Consider the following 25585-nt stretch of genomic DNA (forward strand, 5'->3'; position numbering starts at 1 on the left):
GCTGAAAGCAACTGGCATTTATTCTTTCTACAGTCCTGGCAGCCAGAAGTCCAAAATCAAGGTGTTGGCAGGGTAGCTTCCTTCTGGAAGCTCTGAAAGAGGATCTGTTCCATGTCTCTCCCTGGGCTTCTGGCTGCTGCTGGATATCCTTGGCATCCGTTGGCTTATGGCTGCCTCGCTTCGGTCTGTGCTTGTCTTCACCAGGGTCTTTCCATGACCTTCTTCGGATAACAATGAAGTAATTGGAGCACTGGAGGCACTGTGGGAAAGCCAGTCTGGGATGGAAGGAGGATTTAGAGTCAGGGACTCCTAGGTGGGGTCCTGGGCAGTGAACTCAGGCTTTCCACGCCTGGGTCTCCTCATCTATAAAACGGGGCGAGGCACGGCGCTCACCTCACAAGGGTTCTTGGAAGAGTTAAATACATATGACATGCTTAGCCCTCTGCCTGGCACCAAGCAAGAGCCCAATTAATATGAGCTATGAAAAAAACACCATTGATAAGGGAGTTCCCGTCATGGCACAGCAGTAATGGATCCGACTGGTACCCATGAGGATGCGGGTTCATCCCTGCGCTCACTCAGCGGGTGAAGGATCAACATCGCCATGAGCTGTGGTGTAGGTGGCGGATGTGGCTCGGATCCATGTTGCCGTGGCTGTGGTGTAGGCTCTAGCCTGGGAACTTGCATCTGCTGCGGTGTGGCCCTACAAAGACAAAAAAAGAAGAAAAGGAAAAAAAAAAAAAAAAGCCGTTGATAAGATGGCTCCCATCTCATCTCTTTCATCTTTGGGGATAAAATCCAAAGTTTTTGCTGTGGTAGACAAGCCCTTGCCTGCCATGGGCCCAATTCTTTCTGATCTCACTTCCAACCCCTCACGCCTCTGTTTTCAGCATTTCAGCTGCTCTGATCGCATGGCTCTGCCCCTTGCTGCTCAAGGCCTTTGTGCTTGTAGCTCTCGCTGCCTGGCTTGACTCTGGTCTCGCCCCAAGGTCCTCTGGTCTGAGATCTTCCCCAGTGTCCCTATTTAAAATGCTACTCAATTAGGAGTTCCCATCGTGGCTCAGTGGTTAACGAATCCGACTAGGAACCATGGGGCTGCGGGTTTGATCCCTGGCCTTGCTCAGTGGGTTAACGAGCCGGCGTTGCCGTGAGCTGTGGTGTAGGTTGCAGACGCGGCTCGGATCCCGCGTTGCTGTGGCTCTGGCGTAGGCCGGTGGCTACAGCTCCGATTCGACCCCTGGCCTGGGAACCTCCATATGCCTCAGGAGGCAGCCCTAGAAAAGGCAAAAAGACAAAAAATAAATAAATAAAATAAAATAAAATAAAATGCTACTCGATTAATCAAATCAGTCGAATTCCACCCTGGTTCTCCCTTATGTTCTCATCTGCAGCGTTTCTGGACCCTGCAGACTGCTTTATATTTTCTTAGCACTTATCATCAATTGATATGTGCAATACTGTTGACCCTTGAACAACCGGGGTTTAGGGGTGTCACCCTGTATAACTTCGCAATCAATCATCTGTATCCCCGGTTTCTTATTGGCTGACTCAAGCAACTGCGGATGGGGCCATCTAGTAGTACTTACTGAAAAAAATCCACATGTAAGTAAAACCACAGGGTTCGGACCCATGTTGTTCCAGGGTCAACTGTACTTATTTATCTGATTGTTTATTTCTGTCTCCCTCCACCAGAGTACAAGTTTCTCGAGACTCTGTTTTGTTTATGGCCAAATCCCTAGTGCTCACGACAGTGGATAGTAGCTCTTAATAACTCTTTGCTCCTTGCGCGCGTGAAAGAAATGAAGGAAATCTGGCTGGTCAGCCCCAGTTGGTAGTGCAATCCAGGTCTGCAATCCTGCCACGTTAGCCACTGTTTGAAGAAAAAAATGAAAGTAGGAGCTCCCATCGTGGTGCAGTGGTTAACGAATCCGACTAGGAACCATGAGGTTGCGGGTTCGGTCCCTGCCCCTGCTCAGTGGGTTAACGATCCGGCGTTGCTGTGAGCTGTGGTGTAGGTTGCAGACGTGGCTCGGATCCCACGTTGCTGTGGCTCTGGCGTAGGCCAGTGGCTACAGCTCCGTTCGACCCCTAGCCTGGGAACCTCCATATGCCGCGGGAGCGGCCCAAAGAAATAGCAAAAAGACAAAAAAAAAAAAAAAAAAAAAAATGAAAGTAAGCATCTATCATCTGGATTGCACTTTTTTTTTTTTTTTTTTTTTTAATGGCCGTGTCTGTGGCATAAGGAAGTTCCCAGGCTAGGGGTCATATTAGAGCTGCAACTGCCAGTCTACACCCCAGCCACTGCAACACCAGATCCAAGTCACATCTGTGACCTACACGCAGCTTGCAGTGATGCTGGATCCTTAACCCACTGAGTGAGGCTAGGGATTGAATCCACAGCCTCACAGACACTATGTTGGGTTCTTAACCCAGTGAACCACAATGGGAACTCCACATGTTATGTCTACTTTTATACATGAAGAAACAGGGCTCAGAGAGGTTAGGTCAGTTGCCCAAGATCACACAGTTCATCAGTGGAGAGATGGAATTCATACCCGAGTCTGCCTGTTTTCCACCCCAAGCTGGGGTCTCCCTCAGCTTTGGATTCTAGAGGAGGAAAATGGGAGACGATGGAATTTGCCCCCATCAGGGGGCTCCATGGGAAACTCTCCACCCTCGGCTCCCAGAAGAGGGTCCTGGCCTCTGGAATTCTTGGCAGGAGGCACGAGATGTGCCTGGATCCTCCTGTCACTGACCTTGAAAAAGTGTCTTCAGAAACTCTTTTAATCTAAAATCCCCTGCAGCTTCCAGCCACCCACATCTTAAGTCGTGTCAGCAGAGCCCTCTCATATTTGACATTCTTTCCCGGAGTCCCTGACCCCAGCATTCTCCAGCACAGCCCTCTTCTGCATTCCCACCTCTGTGCTGACTGGTGCGTCGCAGAAGCGGGGGTGGAGGACGGGAGAGACCAGGAGACCTCAGCCTTCCCCTAACGGGGACAGTGAGCCGCCATTCCTCTGCAGCTTTGCTGCAGAGAACCCAGGTCCAGGAAAGGTTCCTGAAGCTGTCATGAGAAGTTGGGCTCTTCTAGGGGATGTCTGGAGTCACAGACCACAGGACTGGGGCTCAGCCTGTGCTGGTCCAACGTCAGAGGCAACAGGCCCACCACTCAGACCGGCAGAATCATCTTCAGACAACGGTCTCCAAGACCCTGCATTGCTCCCCACTCCGCGTGGCGTCTCCAGCACAACCCAATGGAAAGTGTGTGCAGGGCCAATATACAACCAGCTTGGGGCTCAAGGCCCTTTGTGTCCGCCTGGAGTGTCCCTCCCCCCTTTCCTGCCCATCCATTGCCTGGCCAAGACCCAGCATGGCTCTCAAAACCATCCCGAGACCTTCGCAGGTTAACCTGCCTGGGCTTCGGACCCCGGTTCCAATGCCTGGGGGTTGCCCCTCCTCACCAAGCACTTCTCCGTGACACCAGCTGGGCGCCCTACCACTCAACCCAGTGCTGACACGAAACTCCCAGAAGGCAACATCCGATCCCACAGGTGGGGGGGGTCTAGTCCCACAAGACCCCCCCGCCCCTCGCCCGGCAGATGCCAGTTGAAAGTCCACATTGTTACCTGCGCTTCTGACCAACTGGAGTTTCCAGTGACTCTCCTCCTTGGGTTCAATTAACTTGCTAGAGCGGCTCACGGAACTCGGAGGAAGATTTTACTTACTAGATGAGCAGCGTATCGTGAAAGGATGTACTTGGGAAACAGGTGAACAGAAGAGATGCTGGGGCAAGGTGTGGGGAAAGCTTGCACGCCCTGTCCAGGCACAGTGCTCTCCCCAGATGTCCATGAGTTTGCCCAGAAAAAAGCCATTGTTTTCTTTTATTTATTTATTTATTTTTGCTTTTTAGGGCTGCACCTGTGGCATATGGAGGTTCCCAGCCACAGAAACGTCAGATCCAAGTCGCATCTGTGATCCGCACCACAGCTCACAGCAATGCCGGATCCTTAACCCACTGAGAGAGGCCAGGGATCGAACCTGTGTCCTTTTGGATGCTAGTCGGATCGTTTCTGCTGAGCCATGATGGGAACTTGGACTTGTTTTCCTATGGTAGGTGTTTCCTTGTGGTTCCTTGAGGGCAGGGATTCAAGAGTGTGGCTCTTGTTGCTGAAACTCAGCCTCTGTCCACAGCTGCCGAGTAGAAAAGTGGAGATAGAGTTTTGGGTGAAGGAGAAAAAGATAGTTTTATTGCTTTGCCAGGCAAAGGGGGCCACAGCAGTCTAAGGCCTTCAAGACCGTGCCCCCCTTGGGAGAGATTAGGAGGTGGTTTTATAGTTTGGGGAGTGGCAAATAGGGCCGTAGATAAGATCCCATCACGTGGGAGGCAAGCTTGCATTGTTTTTCAAAGCTGGGGTTTAGTGGCCCCAGGACTGGTTCTGGTGGTCCTCCTTCTTCCCGGAATGAAGAATGCTTCAAGTAGTTCTTCCATTTGTTGGGGGTTTTAGTTCTTCAGAAGGGCTCAAAGGCATTGTTATGTATATTTCCTGAGGCGGAACCAGAACCTGCCCCAGGGCTGCACTATTGTCTCCTGACTGCCCCTCCCTGGTCTCTGCCCCCCCTCCCTTCCCTGATTAGCAGCTGCCCTTTGGAACTCGGGGAAGGTTATGGAGACTGAGGCTTATTCTCTAAAATCAAGCAATGGAGGACACAGAAAGATTTGTGTGCCTAGGAGCCCCACAGGACACTGGCTCCGTTAACCTCCCTGTGTTAGTTTCCTACCTTGGACGTCTTCTTCCCGACTGAGATGGAAAATTCACACCTCCAGGTATGGAATCTGGTGTGGCTGCCAAGGGGCCAGAAGACACAACCAATGGCATCGTCTCCTCATGGTGGGAAAGTTGCCCACTGGCAGGGAACTGGGCAGAAAAATCCCTCCCCCCAGCCCCTACCATCTACTCTGCTTGGCATCTCCTCCTGCCGGCCATTCTGGAGAAATCCTGGGTGCCCAGCAAGCACGCCTGCTGAGCAAGCTCATGGGAAAGTGGTACCCGGCGTGATGGTGCGAGGCGTGATGTCGCTTTACCTCTCTTCTTGCCCTCTCCCCCTGTCTCATCTTCACTGTCCCCGGCTTGTATCTCACAAAGAAAGCATCAGCACAGATCCTCTTTGCTTCAGGCTTTGTTTTCTGAAAGGTCCAGCCTAAAACAATAGTCAAACAAGATTAGGAAATATGACCTGCTCTACCCTGCTCCCTGCTTCCAGAGCGGGACACATAAGCCTGTCAAAGGCTGAGTGGGTCTCAGTTAAAAAAAAAAAAAAAAAAAAAAGTTTATCTTACAAGCAAACATTTATTTTTTAAGGTATTTATTCCCCCTTCCCCCTTTTTTCTAAGTATAGTTGATATACAATGTTGTGCCAATTTCTGGTGTACGGCAAAGAGACCCAGTAAAACATATACATACATTTCCTTTCTTATATTATCTTCCATCATGGTCTATCCCAAGAAAGTGGATATAGTTCCCTGTGTTGATATGGTAGGACCTTTTTGTTGATCCATTCTAAATGTAATCCTTTGCATCTACTAACCCCAAACTCCCAGTCTATTTCACACCTTCCCCCCTCCCCCTTGGGAACCCCAAGTCTGTTCTCCTTGTCAGTGAGTCTGTTTCTGTTCTGTAGATACGTTCATTAGTGCCATTTAGATTCCACATATAAGTGATATCATGTGGTACTTGCCTTTCTCTTTCTGACTTAGTTCACTTAACTAGAATATGAGAATCTCTAGTTGCATCTATGTTGCTGCAATAGCATTATTGCATTCTTTTTCGTGGCCGAGTAGTATTCCATTGCGTACATATGTACCACATCTTCTTAATCCATCCGTCAATGGACATTTAGGTTGTTTTCATGTTTTGGCTATTGTGACTAGTGCTGCAATGAACATAAGGGTGCACGTATCTTTGTGAATTGTAGTTTTGTCCAAATATATACCCAGGAGTAGAGTTGCTGTACTATATGGTGGTTCTACATTCAGTTTTCTGAGGAACCTCCACATTGTTCTCCATAGTGGTTGTACCAACACAAGCTAACATTTCTAGAACACTTATTCTCTGATAAACATGATTCCAAGCATTTCACAGATACTGACTTGTCAACATTCCGTTGGTAGGTAGGTATTATTATCATTCCATTTTACAAACAGGGAATCTGAGGCACAGAGCACTTAAGCAACTTGTCTAAGGTAGCACAGCGAGCCAGTAGAGAAGCCTGGCTTCAAATCCAGGAAGCCTGGCTCCAGAGGGTGAATATATAACTATCATCCTATATGTTTTCTTGCTTTAAACCAGAATTACCATTTTTTATGGATGATGGATTAAAAAAAAAATCATACCACTTATTAACATCCACTGAGCTGGTTCTAATGAAAATGGTTTGCTGCAAGTTTATCTTGGTTTCCTGCAGAGATGCTCTTGCAACCAACAGTGATCCTTCTCCTGTTCTGTTCAGAGACCTAGTCCAACCCCCTATGAACTCACAACTTTGCCCTCTAATAAATATTTATAGAAAGGGAAGGAAGGAGAAAAGGAAGGAAAGGTTGTGCTTATTAAAAAAAAAAAAAAAAAAAAAAAAAAAAGGCAGGATCCCTGTTTTAAGAGCAGGAACTCTGGACAGAGATTCAGTGGTACTCTCAATTCTTGGTTGTGGCTCCCACATTGAAAAAGAGTCTTCGTCTCCTACATACATAATCATAAGTTGCTCTGTTACTTTGTGGCTTCTAAACAAGGGGGATGGCCAAGAAGAAAACCAGAAGAGGCTCTGTGTAATGAGACACGGTCCCCTGGCTTATGGGAGTGGAGCTGCCACATACAGTTGCATAGGTTGTGCACTGCACAACTGTAGGGGTCGCCATTCACATGATTATCCATTGCACCGTTGCCCTACACGGGAACCAAACAATACAGCAAGCACAATGCTGAGGTTTGGGTGGGGTGGAGTGTGGGTAATTGCAGGATTATAATCATTCTAAATACAATCTGGCTTATCGGAGTGGCTCAGGGTGTAGTCCTTGCATATCACAAAGCACCAGGAAGTTCTGACACTGGCGCCTGGAAGCCTGCCCTGTCTGAGGCGAGGCCTGAGCTTGAGCGGGAGTGTCTGCAGTGGCATCGCCCTGACAACCTGGCCCTGAGTGCCCACTTCCTCCTAGCATTCTGCGGTGCTCTGACTTGCCTCTATCAACATTTCCAGCAGATCATTCTCTGTTGTGCCTTGCGCCTTGAAGGATGTTTAGCATGTATTCCGTCTCTAACCACAGATAGAACCTAGATATCACCAACTGTCCCCTGGGGAACAAAATGGCCTGGGATTTGCAAAACAATGCTTTAGAGGTTAACTCAAAGTGGTCTAAATGGTAGCCACTGGCCACATGTGGCTTTTTTTTTTTTTTTTTTTCCCAGGCCACACCTGCAGCATTGGGGAAGTTCCCAGGCTAGGGGTTGAATCAGAACTGCAGTTGCCAGCCTCAGCCACAGCCATGCCAGATCTGAGCTGCATCTGTGACCTATGCCACAGCTTGTGGCAACACCAGGGATGGAACCCACATCCTCATGGAGGCTAGTCGGCTTCTTAAACCACTGAGCCACAATGGGCACACCCACGTGTGGCTCTTGAGCACTTGAAGAGTGACTGGGCACCAGATTTCAAAGAGTTAGTCTGAAACAAACAATAACAGTGTAAAAGATCTCAATAACAATTTTAAAACATTAATTATTCTTTCCTGGGGCTAATTAAAATATGCCTTTAATTTCATCTATTTCTTTTTACTTTTTTAAAAATGTCACCAACCTAGAAAACTTAAAATTACACAGGTGACTTGAATTCTATTTCTGCTGGAGACTGCTGGGTTAGCTGTTGCTCCTGGCATCTAGGACTCTAGGTGATATCACGAGATTAGAACCTTAGGACAGCCTCTGTCTCACCCCAGCTCCACTCCTGACCCACTCCTGTGGAACTTTCTGCTGCAGCTAACATCCAAAGACCCTGCTCAGGCTCACCTTCTTTAAAAATGCCCCATTCTCGAAACTCAACCTTGTCAATAGCCCTGGGGAAGCAGGACCCAATAGGCCTGCTCCTTTATGACAGCTGGTCACATGGGGGACCCCACCTCCAAGCATTTGCATGTTTGTATCCACCAGTCAGATTAGGCATTAATTACACAGCCCCTGGGGGAAGGACTGGGTCTGGGTTTGCATCCTAGCTTGAAATCCTACAAGCTGTGTGGCTTTAGGCAAATTACTCAACCTCTCTGTTTCCACAGATTCATTCATAAATTGAAGATATGATACCTCATCAGGTACTGTTTTTGCCATTCTAGAACCAGTCTATCAGTTTCTTTTTCTTTTTTCTTTTTTTCTATTTTAGGGCCGCACCTGTGGCACGTGGAAGTTTCCAGGCTAGGGGTCAAATCGGAGCCACAGCTGCTGGCCTACGCCACAGCCACAGCAATGTGGGATCTGAGCCGCATCTGCGACCTACCCCACAACTCATGGCATCACCAGATCCCTGACCCACTGGGCGAGGCCAGAGATGGAACCACATCCTCATGGATCCTAGTCAGGTTCATTACTGCTGAGCCACAGCGAGAACGCCCCGTCCATCAGTGTCTTGACCCCATTTCTTCTGCAGTCTTCCAGAAGCATTGCTCTGATCCTCCTGGTCCTCAGTTCAGAACTTTCACTGGCCGTCTCATGACACCGAGGAAGCCCAGACTCCTTAGCTGGGTGGTCAAAGCCTGTTGCAAACTGGCCACAATCCACTTGGTGGGGTGGGGGGCTTACTGTCATAGGGTTTCCCACAAATGGATTTATTTATTTGCATGTCTTCTGCGCCTGGCATGGTCCCCCCCCCATCAAAGCCTATTCATCCTCTAAGATCCTTTTAAATCCCTCCTCCTCCTCCGAGAAGCCTTCCTTGTTGACACTGTGCAGGGTCACCTTTCTAGTCATCCGATCAGGTCTGCACCGAGTGTGTGGGTACAATCATCCGATGGTCTTGAGCAAATCCTGGTATCTAAGGTTTTTTTTTTTTTTCGGTCTTTTTACAACTGCACCCGTGGCATATGGAAGGTTCCCAGGCTAGGGGTCAAATCGGGGCTGTAGCGGCAGGCCTACGTCACAGCCACGGCAACGCCAGATCTAACCCATATCTGTGACCTACACCACAGCTCACAGCAACACTGGATCCTTAACCCACTGAGCGAGGCCAGGGATCGAACCTGCGTCCTGGATGTTAGTCAGATTTGTTTCCGCTGTGCCTCGACAGGAACTCCTCTAACTATTCCTGAATGACTGTATCACTCCTTGGTATTTCAAGGGTTTATTGTTTATTTATTTATTTATTTATTGTCTTTTTGCTATTTCTTGGGCCGCTCCCACAGCATATGGAGGTTCCCAGGCTAGGGCTCGAATCCGAGCTGTAGCTGCCAGCCTACGCCAGAGCCACAGCAACGCGGGATCCGAGCCGCGTCTGCAACCTACACCACAGCTCACGGCAACACCGGATCGTTAACCCACTGAGCAAGGGGCAGGGATCGAACCCGCAACCTCATGGTTCCTAGTCGGATTCGTTAACCACTGCGCCACCATGGGAACTCCGTATTTCAAGGGTTTAGATCTTTACTCAGAGAGTTTGTCAATCCCTTGGACTTGCCTTCCATGAATATATTCATGAGAGTAACTAGACCTGACATTTACATTTGGGGCTCTCCCCCTCCCATTGGAGGTGAAAGGTGATCATGTTTAAACCTCTTGCTCTTTCCAAAAACCCAATACTGTGCAAGGCACATCCGAGGACTCACAAATGTTTGTGGGAGAACAAGGGCCCCATTTAGAAGAACACATCAAATGGGGCAGGGGGGTCAGGCAGGGTAAGACCTTGGAGATATTTGGGGTACACCTTGGAAGCAATTATTCCCCATACCTACGTGTCATGGCCCCAGCTCTGATGTTCTCTGGGTTAGGGGGAAAGAGAAAGGGGGGGTGTCCCCATTCTTTGGCAGAACATCTGAGGAGCAGTCTCCGTGGCTGTGTCTTAGATTAGTGATTTCCTAGGAAGGGGTTACCTTCTTCTCCAGCCACCTTCTAGTTGAATATTTGAACTGCCAAATTAGGGCAATTCACCAGAATGGTGGGTCTCATTGTTCTGCATCAAATGGTGCCGGGCTCTGGCTCTGGGGTTGTAAACCCCGATTCAATGGCAGACAGTCTGCCAAGGAGGATAGTCATCTCCGAATAACACACCTTATGTCCAATCGGCCCGCGTGAGCTGTTACTCTTCCTCCACTGACATATGACAGAAACCAACCTTTGTTGATTCAACTATAAACGGCTCTGCCCTCTTCTGACAGCCCGACTTAGCTGTGAGCAGCCTCCTGTCCTCAGGGCCTGACCCTTTGCCATTCAAGTTACCCCTGGAGTTCTCGTTGTGGCTCAGCGGATTAAGAACCAGAATAATATCCATGAAAATGTGTGTTTGATCCCTGGCCTTGTTCAGTGGGTTAAGGATCCGGCATTCCTGTAAGCTGTGGTGTAGGGCGCAGATACGGCCTGGATCCCACGTTGCTGTGACTGTGGTGTAGGCCAGCAGCTGCAGCTCTGATTCCACCCCTAGCCCGGGAACTTCCAGATGCTGGCTGTGGCCCTCCCCCGCTACCCCCTCTCCCCAAAAGTTACTCCTTCTCTTTGGCTTTGTCTTCAGAACAGGATGAGAGGAAGAAAGTTGGGTCTGCCCAGGGCACCAGGGACCAAACTAGCCTGGCCCAAAAGTGAGCAGAACAGACAGAAAATCCTGGCACAGAGCGGTGTCCACCTGCCTTCACAGGCATGAGCCTGCTCCTGGGTTTCTGGGGCCTGTTCTCAGAGCAGCCACTAGGTGGCTCTGTTACACACTGTTCACGGCCCCCCTAAGTTCTTGCAGAAGAAAGTGCACCAGAAACCAGATGTGGAAAGGCCTCCCTCCCTCCCTCTCTGTCCAAATTGCATCACCCACCTTGCCCAGGGATGGTCCAGGGGTTCTCAAGTCCCCTCTTCTTGGCAGGAAGCAGGAGGGTGCATTTTAGGGGCTGGGAGAAGGCTGGGAAGACCGGACAAAGTGCGAGGCAATGGAGAGAGAGTACAGGTTTGTGCAGCGTGGAAGAGGAGCTAGGAGGTGGGGGCCCTGAGTACAAGGCGGGCAGGAAGTGGGGAGGAGGGCAGGGACCTGATGTGAAGGGGGAGGCACTATTGCAGACATATTAGTGACACAACTCCTGGAGGAAGGGCTGGGTCTGGGTTTGCATCCCAGCTTGAACTCTTACAAGCTGTGACTTTAGGCAAATGACTCAACCTCTCTGTTTCCATGGATTCATCCATAAATGGAAGATATAATACTTCATAGGGTTCTTGAGATAAGAACCCCCATGAGCAGTGCCTGCCACATATCACGTACTCAGTAAATCTTAGCTATTTCTTTCTCTCTTTCTTTCTTTCTCTCTCTCTCTTTTTCTTTCTTTCTTTCTTTTTTTTTTTTTTTTTTTGGTCTTTTTTTTTTTTGCCTTTTCTAGGGCTCCCGCAGCATATGGAGGTTCCCAGGCTAGGGGTCGAATCGGAGGTATAGCCACCGGCCTACGCCAGAGCCACAGCAACACGGGATCCGAGCCGCCTCTGTGACCTACACCACAGCTCACGGCAACGCCGGATCCTTAACCCACTGAGCAAGGCCAGGGATCAAACCCGAAACCGCATGGTTCCTAGTCGGATTCCTTAACCGCTGAGGCACGACGGGAACTCCAGCTATTTCTTATTAAGTGGAAGAGGCAGACAGGAGAGGTTGATGCAACCTCCTCCCCCCTCCCATTAAAGACAGGAAGAGAAAGCTGATAAAATAGGTCAGTGAACAGGAATGGTCCCTTCCTTTGGTTACAGAGATCTGATACTGCCAGGGGATTAGGTGAAGTCTCCACAGTGAAGGATGACTCACCTGGAGAGGAGGAGAAGCAGTTGAGAACTTGGAAGTCAGGTTTGATTCAAAGCTGCAGGGCCTGTGGAGATGCACCTCAGGGTCCCTAGGGACAGATGCCTGCTGAGATGGAGCTCTTATCCTAGTGTCTTCCTGGAGGAGGGGGTGTGGCAGCGACTGCTCACCTCTGAAGAAGGAAGAGAGCAGATAAGCCCTGTTAACCTGTGGCCAGTAGGCTGAACCTTTCCCCGGGGGATGCTGGAACTGGTCACCGGCCATCTACGAGAGCATGGGTGGAGTGCAGCTTAGTGACCAGGGGCCTTGGGTTTCCAATCCTAATTCTCAAACTGGCTCTGCAGCCACTGGGCAAGTGCATTTCACTCCTTCTATTCCTTCTACCTGCCATGAGGATGTTCCAAAGATCCAGTGCGTTAACCTGCGTGAAGCGCTAAATAAAGGATGAGTATTTCTCTGAAACAGAGGAAAAAACAAGTGACATTATAAAGAATACGTGGAGCTCCCGTCATGGCGCAGCGGAAATGAATCCGACTAGGAACCATGAGGTTGCAGGTTCGATCCCTGGCGTCTCTCAGTGGGTTAAGGATTCGGCGTGGCCGTGAGCTGTGGTGTAGATCGAAGACGAGGCTCAGATCCTGCGTTGTTGTGGCTCTGGCATAAGTCCTCAGCTACAGCTCGGATTCGAGCCCTAGCCTGGGAGCCTCCATATGCTTTGGGTGCAACCCTAAAAAGACAAAACAATAAAATAAAATAATAAAATAAAATAAGTATAAAAATAAAGAACATGTTATCCCAGACGGATTTAATTTAATTCATCTTCACTTTTTAAAAATTTTTAAAAAATATTTTGTCTTTCTACAGCTGCACCCCAGGTAGAAGTTCCCAGGCTAGAGGTTTAGTCAGAGCGATAGTGGCCAGCCTACACCACAGCCACAGCAATGCGGGGTCCGAGCCATGTTTGGAAACCACTCTGCAACTCATGGCAATGCCGGACCCTTAACCCACTGAGAGAGGCCAAGAATCAAACCTGCGTCCTCATGGATACTAGTCCGGTTCATTACCATTGCGATGGGAACGCCTTCGTCTTCACTTGAAGGGAAAAACATAGCAGGCTGGGGTTACCAGGGGAATCCAATCATTTCGTTCAGACAAAAGTAACTTATCCAAGGTCATGAACTTGTTAAAGGCAAAGGTGGGATCTGATCTCCTGACTTTAAGTCAAGTGCTTTAAAAATTATTATTAGTCTTCATCCTGATGTGAAGATTTATTCCATAAAGCATTTTTGCAAATGCTTCTCAAAGGAATGGTAATACATGCTTCTAGGAACAGGGTCTTATAGATAATCAAATTTGGGGAAAGCTGAGTTTGAAAAAATAACATGGATTTTTTTTTTAAAAACTGCAGGACTTCTCAGAGCCTTTATTATGCCCTCGCACATTGGGAAGCGCCTAGAGACCAGTAGAGTGAAAAGCATTTCTCAAAGGAATTAACAACGCCACCCTTGTTTTCTTGGACCATCTCATGCAGGTTATTCATGGACTGTCCAGTTGATCCTTGAGCAAGGCAGGAGTTGACTGCTGACCTGCCTTGCAGTCGAAAATCTGAGTATACTTTGTGGTCTGCTTTCCTGATCTATGTTTCCTCCATATCCATGATTCCTCTGCATCCTGGGTTCTTCCCATGGTGGATTCAACTGACTCTGGATCATGTAGTCCTGTAGTATTTACTACAGAAAAAAAATCCTTGTATGCGTGGACCTGTGTCATTCAAACCCATGTCGTTCAAGGGTCAACTGTAGTTTGGGTTGCGTGAGTGTATGTATGTGTGTGTGTGTGTGTGTGTGTGTGTGTGTACATTATATATAAACGCTTTCGAGTTGGGAATATCTGTGTAGTAGTTGGGTATGAATAGTAACCAGCTCTCCGGTCATGCTGTACAATCAAGTTCACAAATAAGCACAGATGTATTTCACTTAATATATGTCGACTAGTGTATGTATGTGCGTATATATATTGCTTTTTATATACACATGTATTAAGTATATATAATATATATTTAACGAGAGGGATCCACCCTAAAGGACGGCCCTTCCATCTGCATGGTGGGATTCCAAGTCCTTTTTATTTCCTTCTTGTGCTTATCTGCGCTCTGTAAACGTTCTGCAATGAACACAGTCTACGGCCAGAAAGAAGAGCCATGCGTTATGGCATAATCAGTGCTGTGGCATCTACTTGAAAGATTGCCGCGCCTCTGGGGATGAAGTGCCCGGCCGATCTTTACTAATGACTTAAAACAAAAGGATAGAGGCTGTGCTCATCAGATGCGCACATGATGCTAAATTTGGTGGGGTGGCTCACACTCCGAAAGCCAAGAATAAAATTCCAAACAACCATGACAAATTGAAAACACGACCCTACCAAAACCGAATGAAATTCAATAGTACAATTAGGAGGCAATATATTTAGGGCTAAAAGCAGCCACCATATGTGAAGGATGAAGACGGGACCAGCTCCCGGGGGTGGGGCGGGGGGGTCCCCTGACGACCAGGTGAGCAGCTCTCCTGAGGTTAGGATTCGGGCCAGACTCGGAATGGGAGAAAATGTCCTAGCAGGGATATCTGTCACGAGCTGGGGACAAACGGGGGAGATGGTTCATGGGATTATATTTTCTACATACAGACTCCTAACAGAGGGGTCTGGCAGGATGGATAACTACCGATTGGCAACAGGGAGGGGTCTTTGAAAAATCTTGGACTGCCTTCTCCCATGACCTGGCCGCATCAAGATGGCATCTGTCCCCATGGCATCTGGGCTGGGGGAACACTGCAGTGTCCCGACCCCGGGTGAGAGGCACTCCGGGGCCCGCGGTGTGGAGGCAGCCAAGTTAGAACTACTGGGACATGTTACTGGTTTATGGGGACAATCAAATAGAAGAGCTGAAATCTGAACCACCGCCAAAAAGCCCGTCCTGGAAACTCCAGGGCATCTGGTCGCAGTCAACAGAGCGCCTTGCCTTCTTCAAAGCCGGCTGGATTCCACACACATAAAAGGTCTGTGACATGCCCCGGCCCCGAGTCATCTCCCTTCTCGGGTCCGCATGAGTCAGCGCCTCATTAGGCCGCTGAGTCCGGTCTGTGTCACCCTCCTGAAAGGGCTCCGAGAGGCTGGAGCGTGTCCAGGCAGGAGCCACAGAAATGATCAAAGCAATGGAAACAAGGGCCTTTGAAGCAAAGGGTAAAGAAATTGGAACTATTTCACTTGGAAAAAGCCAGGGAGAGTCTGAATAACCCAGCTCCAGAAATGAACTGCCCAAAACCCCGGGTTAGGAGTTCCTGTGGTGGCTCAGCAGGTTAAGAACCCGACTAGGCTCCATGAAGATGCAGCTTCCATATCCCTGGCCCCGCTCCGTGGGTTAAGGATCCGGCAGAGCTGGATGTGAGTTGCGCAGGTCGCAGACACGGCTCAGATCTGGCGTGGCTGTGGCTGTGGTGTAGGCTGGCAGCTGCAGCTCCGATTCGACCCTGAGCCCGGGAACGTCCATAGGCCGCAGATATGATCCTAAAAAGAAAAACAAAAACCGAAAGGAAAACCCGGGTGAGGCTGACTTTCCTCCATCGATGGCGGTCCTCCAAGGAGCCAACCAGAAGTAATCCCCAGAGCTCGTAGGGGTCATGCATTTATTATGCTCCACAGTCTGTTAAGCTCTCTGCATACTTCTTTCATTTCATCATCAGGAAGGTCCTTCGACGCTCCCTGCCTTCGGACGAGGCCCAGCACAGAAGTGATGAAACTTGCGTGAGTGTGTTGCATGGGACGGGAGCTCAAGAATCAGTCTCACGCCACTTCAGACCGTTTTCCCACAGCCAGTGTTCTTTCTGCTGCCCTTTGTGAGAGCATCTTCCTCTCACGCGAAGCTCCGGGATGACAGCTAACAGGGAAAACTTAAGGATGGAAGGTACTCGGCTGTCATCAGATTCGCTTTCAACAGTGCCTCGTATACAATGGAACACAACCACCTGCCCCTAGGACAAGTCTGGAGTCAGAGGTGGAGTCGTGTCCCCTTCTAAATTCCTATGTTGGGATCATAGCCCCAGCACCTCAGATTGTGACTGTGTTTGGAGACGGGGCTTTTTTAAGGTAATTAAGATAAAAGGAGGCCGTTGGGGGGCCCCAAGCCAGCAGGACTGGTGTCCTAAGAAGAGGAGACTAGGACACCGTCACAGACCATGTGAGGACACAGGGAGCTGGCCATTTACAAGCCCAGGAGGGAGGCCTCGGAAGAACCCTGGCGACACCTTGACCTTGAACTCCAGCCTCCAGAAATGCGAGCAAATACACCTCTGCCATTTTGGCCACCCAGCCTCTGGTGCTCTGAGAGGGCAGCCCCAGCAAATGAATACCACGGGACGCCCTCAACCAACCCCCTTTGCAGAAGATGAAACGGAGTCTTGGAAGCATCCAGGGACTGGCCCCCTGCCGCGGAGGGAGCTAGTGGCAGGAATAGATTCAAACCCCTGTCTTGTGACCCTAAGCCCTGTGTTCCTTTTGGTAACACCCCCCACCCCCACCCCATCCCAAGAACACGGGGGAGAGAAAGAAAACACACAAACATCACACGGCACACACCTGGGTGCTCGAACCCGGACTGGTACAAGTTGCATTTTCCATCCCGCATCTCAGAAAGTGCTGACCCTGATTACATTTGCAGAGAGGCTTTTTGTTTTGTTTTGTTTTGTTTTTTTAGGGCTGTACCTGCGGCATATGGAGGTTCCCAGGCTAAGGTCGAATCGGAGCTGCAACTGCCAGCCTACACCAGAGCCATGTGGGATCTGAGCCTCGTCTGCAACCTACACCACAGGTCACAGCAACACAGAATCCTTGACCACTGAGAGGGGCCAGGGGTCGAACCCACGTCCTCACGGACACTTCGTTGGGTTCTTAACCTGCTGAACTAGAACTCCTGGAGAGAGTTTTCATAGCAAAGTTAAGTGTGGATGGGGCAATCCTGAAAAACAAAACCAAACCAAACAGGGGCCGAGGGCCTGGCAAATTACGCTTAAAACGTAAGCCTGAAAAAGCTTCCCCAGCCCCTCTCGGGGGATGATAAAACGGATCGGAGTGTGGAAACACAAATCCAACCCATCTTGAACTCCAGTGAAGTTCTTGCAGATCAAAGAAGTACACGCTGGCTCTCACCCTGCCAGGGAAAATGTGGAATTAGGCCTTCATAATTAGACCTCCACTTAAGAGCAGGGGTGGGGGTGGGGACGCTTCCCACTGAATAAATAGAAATAGAGGATTAAATTCCACGGGTCCCAACATGGGCTTCCTGGGCCAGTGTGGAAGGTGGGGCTTGGAGGGCAGAGAAGACCCCCCGTTGCCAGGGGCTCTAAGGGCACTCAAAAGCCATCAGGAGCTGGCCTCCCTGGGAAGAAACTGGCCTCCAGATGGGCCCTGGGAGGAGGCTGGGGGGTTTGCTCAGGATCCCGGACCATGGCAGCTGAGTCCTCCAATCCCTGCCCACTCAGAGTGCCGTCTACACGTGGCACCGCAACGGGTTATCGTTACGGCACATGCTGAGTACCAAGTACTTCCTATCCTTTTTATTTTGAGGCATCATTAATATTCTAAGATGTCGTTAATTAATTGATTCATTGATTGCTTTTTACAGCTGCATCTGTGGCATATGGAAGCGCCCAGGCTAGGGATCCAGTTGGAGCTGAGGCTGCCAGCCTACGCCACAGCCACGAAGCCAGATCCGGGCCACATCTGGAACCTATGTTGTAACTCATGGCAACGCTGGATCCTTATCCCACTGAGCAGGGCAGGGGTTGATCCTGCCTCCTCATGGATACTAGTCAGGGTCTTAACCCGCTGAGCCACAGCAGGAACCCCCAGATATCCTTATTTCGCACGGGAAGAAACAGAAGCCCCGAGAGGCCAAGTGACGAATCAGAGGTCACACAGCTCATCAATAGCAAGCCCAGATCCTGCACCCTGATCCGTCTTATTTCAGGCCCCCTGCCCTCGGCTATACACGGTTTTCTTCCAGCTCCAAACTCCCTGCCCTCTCCTTGCTTTTCCATCTTCCCAGCGCTCAGCCTCGTGTCTGGCACTGAGGGTGGAGGCCCGATTCTGCCAGATTAAGTAACAGCCGTGGTGAAACACAAAGGATCCATCTCCCCATTTTGGACCCAAGTATTAGTGAGTGTTCCTCTGTTTTGACATGTGGCTCCTCAAAGAAAGGTCCCCGTGGTCGGAGAGGAGCGGGTCTCTGCGTATTACAGCCCTTCTTTGAGAACCACGATGGGCTTTGGCATGTACGAGGCACAGTGGACGACACCTGCTGTCCCCACTGTGTCCCTAGGGCCCAGCCCCATGCCCAACACCAGAGGAGCCCACAAATATGTTATGTGCTGAGTACAAGTGAGTGACTGAATGACAACTGTACTGGAAACTTCCACTCGGTTTAATGCATACGTTAGTTGGCTCGGGCTGCCACAGCACAAACTCATAAACCGGGTAGCTTAAACTTAATACTTCTGTTCTGATGGTCCTGGGGGCTGGAAGCTCAAGATCAAGGTGCTGGCAGGATTGGTGTTTGGTAAGGGCTGACAGTCAGGTGGGGTGAGGGGCCACTGTGGGGGGGATGATGGAGTGATGGATATTGAGGGGGACAAGCTCTTTCATGCCTCTTCTTCCAAGGGCACTAACCGCATTGTGAAGGCCCCACGTCCATGTTCTAATTCCCTCCCAACAGGGCATGTGTCCGAATGCCATCATGCTGGTCTTAGGACTGCAACATGTGAATTCTGGAGAGACCCAAAGCTGCAGTCTCTAACACTTAGGTTATGAAAGATCCTGTTTTTTTTTTTTTTTTTTTTTTTTTTTTTCTTGGAAACTGACAAGAAGGGGAGAGAAAGGGAGAGACAGAAAAATGTTGATAGAAGATGGAATGAGCTCAGCCTGGACGCCCAGGGCTGGACACAAAATGATGCGACAGGATGGGCATCTCCCGATGGGGTGGGAGGCAGCAAAGACCCTGGTGGGAAGGAGAGAAGATCAGTGAGTGCCCGTTAGAAGCGGAGTCCCACCGCCACCCTGTGGACAAGCCCGGGGAGTGATGGCGGATCCCTCTGCTGCAAACCTGGCGCCCCGGTGCCAACATGTGGGCAGGGGACTTTTCATTTCTCACAGCTGCTTCCCCGGGGAAGGGGGCAACCTGGGGCACCGCCCCTCTGAAAGTGCATTGGAGCAAGAGGAACCTGGGTTTCATCCCTCTGTGAACTTGATGCATCAGGGCCTGCTCTGTCCTCAGTAGTTTATCTGCGAAGTGACCCTCTCTGAGTTCCTTTCAACAGCGACATAGGAGTCCATGATTCCGGAGGGATCTGTGAGGCTCAGAGTCCATCAGCCCGGAAGCCAAAAGGTCTGGCTCCATGGAAGGAGGAACCCACGTGGCCTCCCCTTCCTTTCTCCAAAGCAGGAGCCCGACCCTGGCGAGCCCACAGCCTCATGGCAGAGTCAGTTTGGAATATTTTTGTTCCATTCATGGGCCTCTAATGGAATCAAGACCAGTCTATTTATATGTACAGATGGTGCAAACTTTAGTGGAACATCAAATGCACCAGATGTTGTCAGGACAGAGGAAAATGAGTGAACTTGGCTGATAGAAATCAAAGAGCCCCTGGGACAAGATGTCTTTCTGGACCCAAGATGCACAGGACGCTGAACAGGCAGATGATAAGAAACGCCAGGATGCCGGGCCCCTTGGATTGAGGGTGGCTTCGGCAACCTGGGGAAGGGAGTCAGTCCGAGCTTGTTTTGCTGGGGGAGAAAATGGAATCCTTGTCTGTTCCCATTGTTCCTTCTGAGCCCACGCAGGGGACCAAGCAGCAGGCGTTTCATCTCCAATTATTTTCAGCCAAGGGAAAAAGCAGATGGTAAATAGCACTGAAAAAAAAAAAACTTTTTTAGAATTAATATTAATAAAAGATGTGTTGGAGGCCCTGCCTGCATCTTGGGGAACAAGGGCCCGCCTTGTGGGTGGTGTTTGGGGGGATGAAGGTAGCAAGGGGCCAGGGCGGGGAGAGGTGACTGCAGCGAGAAAGCGACACAGGGGACTGAAGGTGCCAGAGGGCGGTGTGGGTGGCGGGGCACCCTTGGGAGCCCAGCATCTGGCGGGGCTGGAGCCCTAAAGCCATGAGGCGTCTGCCGAGGCCCTGAGCTCCGCAGAGGAGGAGGGCGGTGGGGGCCAGACAGTGGGCTGCCCAGTGCTCACAAGGAACACTGGCGCCACAGGGCCCCTCTTCCAGCCGGGTGTGGCCCAGATGGCTCTTTCATGCAGCTGCAGCGCACAGAGGGGGCTGGCGGGTGCCCTCACTTCCGCGGCCCACGCCGGCCACGATCCTGGCCCCACTCGGCCAGTCCCAGTGTCCATCTGTCAGCAAGTGCTATCGGGTGTCCACTGGCTGCCCAGCTGTCCTCTGAGAGTTTGGATTCCATGTTCAAGCAGAGAAACCGATCTGGCTCCTTCAGGATTTGTAGGCGTCATGGGAGGAAAGAGTGACATGCAGTGGGTCCCGGGGGCAGAGGGCCAAAGGCAGGTTCCTGGGGGCACTCGTGTATTCCACAAAAGTTTTGGAGCACTCGTTAGGTGCTTCCCATGGTTCTAGGAATGAAATAGATGAGGTCTCTGCCCTCCAGGAGCTTATAGTCCAGCCCGAGGGAAGCAATAGTCAAATGCATGCCTGCATATTTGTGAATTATTATCAGGTTAAATTAATTCATAGGAAAGGACAAATGGTGACAAATGCCTTAAAAGAGAGAATGAGAATGCCAGGAGAGCTACACGGAGTGAGTCTGTGTCGTGCTGATTTACCAGAGTCCCAGAGGTGTCTCTGAGCTTCTTTCTCCCTTTGCCCCAGAGCTCTGGGAGGCGTGAGCTTGGAGAAGAAGCTGCAAAGAGAGTATGTACATAGGCATTCACACTGAAAAAAAAAAAAAAAAGTTACCTTACAAGACAGAAGCCCCCACCTGGGACTATCTTGCTGCCTTGTCTATCTGATCTTGTTTCCTTCTTTGCTTTGGCTGCTAGAAAGCTCAGTGCAAAAGCATGGTTCACCTCCACAACAACGATGAAGAATTTCACACTGTATCTCTTTATAAAGTCATCTAGCTTCCATTTCATTTCCTTCATGGGATATTTTTAATTAGTATTTTATATGATTATATATTTGTGCCCCTTTTAGGCTATGCAGTTTGAAATGCTTTCTGAGACCCAGCAGAGAACAGATAAACAAAACAGGATGGCTACGGATGGAGTTCACTTAAGACTGGGGAAAATCCTCCTTGCTTTCTGTATTTCTAGATGGATCGCGAACCAGAAGATAAACATAGCCAGAAAGGACATCATGGGGACAGTTGATGACATCAGAATATGGAATATAGACCGTGGACTAGACATAGATCTTGTTTTAATGGAAATTTTTGCAATCTGGTAATTTACTGTGACTGCGTAAGAGAATGTCCTTGCTCTCGGGAAATATACCCTGAAAGGGGGGCAAGAGGTAGGGTATCTGTCACCTCTTCTCACGTGGTCCAGAAGTGGGGAGGAAAAACGTATATATATGTTTACATACATTTATATGCATAAATCTTTTTGCATGTATATATCCATGCTTATTTACATACAATGAGAGGGAGGACAGAGGAAGAGATTGCAATCTCCTACTTGAAAAATGAAAGCGCTTGTACATTCCAAGTGAATTTGCCCTGCCATTTTAATAACACAGGGTGCCCTTTGAAAAGGGAATCTCAAAAAACCCATTTCTTCCTGCTTTCAAAGCTGCCGGTTTTCTTCGGGCCTCTCCCCTGAGGACTCTCACCACCCCCACATCCCCCCAACACTCAAGGAAGACTGAATTTTGGAGCGACTCCGGGAAGAATTGTTTTCGGATAATTAGTCATGGTCTGCGTTTGCCTCTGGCATTGGTGTAGATACAAAAATCCCATCTGGATGATCAGCAAGTGTTTAAGCTTTTAAACATTCTCTTCTGGAGGCTTTTATGAATCCGCTGCAGAAACACCTCCACATTTGTCTCCCAGCCCTGACTTCTTGTCATTCGCAATCCAGCCACTTTGGGCTTCAGAAGAGACGGTGTTCTGCCGGCAAGGGAAATCACAGACTTTCTAGAATCGGAAAGGCGCACTTTTCGCAGGTTCAGGCTTGGCCGGAAGTCGCTTCCCACTGGCACTGCCTCCTCGCGCTCGCCTCTCTTCTCATCCACACCTCAGTCAAGGTGGGCTTGGGTGGGACGCTCTGAAAGAGAGGGGTGAGCGCCAGCCTCGACGTGGAGGTTCTGAAATTCTTTTCACCCCCTGCTCCGATTTCGAAGGCATCAAGACACCACGTCAAGGAAATGACCCTTCTAAGAAGAGCCTTGCATCCTGGCGCTGTGCCCACTGTCCTCTCCTGTGTTCAGACCATGGGCAGGCTCAAGTCCAGGCATGTGCGCTTGGGTCTGTGTCCAGCCCGTGGAACGAATCACACCAGCCTCTCTTCTTGGCCGAGGCTGGGTGGCCTCTTATTTCCCAGGCTTCCTCTCACCGCTGCCCTTCTCACCGTCCTGCCCACGCCCTGCTCCTTGGCACATGCCAGGTGATCCCCATTCAGGGACCACGTCTCTCTGCGTCTCCAAGTCAAGGAAAGGCTATGAACCTGACGCGTTTAGTCCCAAGCCAGTCCTGTGACTGGGGGCCAGTGTGGTGGGGGGGATGGTTTAAAACCCCTTAAATAGCATCTATGTCTGCAGGGAGGAAGAGCAGAGAAAACGCGGTGGTGGCAGAACGGCCTCTAGTGAACTAAACCGTGTTGTGGGCACGGAGAAGGAAAGCGACTTTCCTGGCGACACCCAGAAGGGGCACTTGACCCCTGCAGTCCATTATGTTGCTCTTTTCCACGCCCTTTTTCAAATCCTCTCCTGCACACAGTTTGAAGTGGTCTTTGAATCCTGGTGACCATGGCCTGAGGCAGCTGATAATGACAGTGGAGCGGGAGAGGCCAGGCCCCCACAGAACAAGGGGACTTAGGCTGGACCATGTGGCCTCAGCCTTGCTGCCCTACAGGTGCTCCTGGGAGGCGAGGCTGGGGCAGGGCTTCCAGGACAGATGGAGAGATTGGGAGAAGGCAGGTGGGCCAACCAGGGCTTGGGGTGTCTCCGGCCAGGGGCAGTGATGGCCATGGACCAAGGTCAAGACCAAAGAGCGGATGCCCTTCATCTTTTTTTTTTTAAGTGTTATTGAAGTACAGTTGATTTATAAGGTTAATTTCTGCTGTAGAACAAAGTGACTCCGTCACACACAGACACGTACCCCTCCTCTTTCAGATTCTTTTCCATACAGATTGTCACAGAATATTGGATAGAGTTCTCAGGCTATGCAGCGGGTCCCCTCTGGCCAATCAGTCCCGATACTTCATTGTGCACATGCCAATCCCAAACCCCCAGTCCATCCCTCCCCCTCCCCACCTGTCCTTATTAAGATGGATGCTCTTTATCTCGGACTCTGCTCCAGCTCCTAGCCCAGCCCCTGGCTCTGCCCCCTCCCCTCCCCTCGTGTCTCTGACCCCCCCCCCCCCCAGGCTGCTCTCAGACTTCCCAGGCCCTCCAGCAGGAGAGAACAGAAGCCTATGTTCAAATCCCATCCTGATCACCTAATCACTCTCTCTGGGGAGTCAAGGTGTCTGACCTTATAAGGTGGTGCACCCTGGACCTGGACAAGCGTGTCCCTCTTGTCCATAAACAAGTTTGTGTTTATTTTTCCTGGAGGCTCTTGGGTCTCAGCCTCCAAGCTAACATATTGAAGTTCATGTAGGTAAATAGTGACGGTGGTACCCCTACCAAGGAAAAGGGTTTTTTGGGTTTTTTTTTTGTCTTTTTACTATTTCTTTGGGCCTCTTCCGCGGCATATGGAGGTTCCCAGGCTAGGGGTCGAATCGGAGCTGTAGCCACCGGCCTACGCCAGAGCCACAGCAACTTGGGATCTGAGCTGTGTCTGCAACCTACACCACAGCTCACGGCAACGCCAAATCCCTAACCCACTGAGCAAGGCCAGGGATCGAACCTGCAACCTCATGGTTCCTAGTCGGATTCATTAACCACTGCGCCATGACAGGAATTCCAGAAGAGGGTTTTTTTAATGTAGCCCCTGTAACATTATGCAGAGGGTTGAGGGAATAACAGTTGGCCTTTAGGGTGGAAGTTGGGGGGACGCATAAGGAAATTTACTCCCCACCCCTCCTGACAATAGCAACCAGGCCCACCAGAACAGTTACCCTTTACTGCCCAGCCCCGTGCCGAGCCTGACCCAAACCATTTAAGACATGCTGGTGTTGTCCCCTCTTATAAATGGAGACTCTGAGGCCTCAGATGCTGAAGTAACCCAGCAGCAGCATTTGCAGCTTCAGTGCCCCCAGATCTGCCCCTATCCTCCCTCCTGAGTCCAACACACTTTAGAAAGCCCCCACCATAGAGTCCAGGGTTAGCATTTTATCCATTACTTTTAAAAGGTGCACAGAGTTCCCGTTGTGACTTAGCAGGTTAAGATCCCAACTAGTCTCCATGAGGAGGCAGGTTCGAACCCTGGCCCTGCTCAGTGGGTTAAGGATCCGGCGTTGCTACAAGCTGTGATGTAGGTCCCAGACGCGGCTCAGATCCAGCCGCGTGTATGGATCTGAGGTGTAGGCTGACAGCTGCAGCTCCGATTTAACTCCTAGCCTAGGAACGTCCATATGCCTTGAGTGCGGCCCTAAAAAGAATGAATGAATGAATGAATCGATCCATCAATCAACCAATAAAAAGTATATGTACCTACAGCAACTGTTCTCTGTCCTATCCCAGACTTGGAGAAAAGGAGGGTGTCAGATGGACCAGATTTGGGGAAGTTTACAATTGAGTTAGTTTACAGTCGGGGACCTGAGTTTGCAGTACGGAGACAACTTAGAGAGAAGAGAGGAGAAGCTGGCAGTGGAGGGATCACTTTGGATAAGGTGGTCCAGGCGGGTTCCCCTAAGGAGGTGACTGGGCTGAGGTTTGGAGAGTCAAAGAAGGCCCTCTTCCCAGTGGCATAGAAGAACCCAGGCGGTGGGGGGGCAGGGGGGCACCCCAAGGGCAAAGGCCAGGAGGCAGGACCCTGCCTGGCAGGTCAGAGCCCCTGAAAATGGTCTGTTGTGGCTGGAGAGATGTGACTGCAGGACAAAGGGGCCGCCTCGAGGGGGCCCTTGCAGGTTCTGGAAGGAGACTGAGATCGTATAGTATGGGGGGGATCCTAGCAGGGGTGGAAAGTTGTGATCCATGCTCTGAGCAGAGGACTCGGGCCGGCTGTGCCGATGGCCCCCAGGGGGGTGAGTGGAAGCTTGGAGACCCACCAGGAGTGTTGGCGAGGAGGCCAGCACATCCCGCACCGAGGAGAAAGGCATCTGGAGCCATGGACTAAGGGAAAAAGACATAGTGAAACCCCAGCACTGGTGCTGACACTTTGCTGAGGCCATGAGGCAGCTGATGCCAAGGAGATG

General features: G+C 50.3%; 1 long non-coding RNA gene across 1 annotated transcript; it reads right to left on the minus strand.

Annotated features, from left to right (window-relative positions):
* Positions 1 to 3818: 3818 nt before the first annotated feature.
* Positions 3819 to 11180, minus strand: LOC146398046 (uncharacterized). Its single transcript, XR_014820358.1, has 4 exons — positions 11047 to 11180; positions 4950 to 5199; positions 4780 to 4843; positions 3819 to 4191 (listed from the first exon to the last, which is right to left on the minus strand). It is a non-coding gene; the product is annotated as an uncharacterized LOC146398046 (long non-coding RNA).
* Between the last annotated feature and the right edge of the window lie 14405 nt (positions 11181 to 25585).

This window comes from Sus scrofa, chromosome 12 (assembly GCF_054392235.1).
Source record: "Sus scrofa isolate SSC_HxYL_T2T_F1_AM1 chromosome 12, Sscrofa_HxYL_maternal_Yorkshire_Landrace_v2.0, whole genome shotgun sequence".
Taxonomy (NCBI): domain Eukaryota; kingdom Metazoa; phylum Chordata; class Mammalia; order Artiodactyla; family Suidae; genus Sus; species Sus scrofa.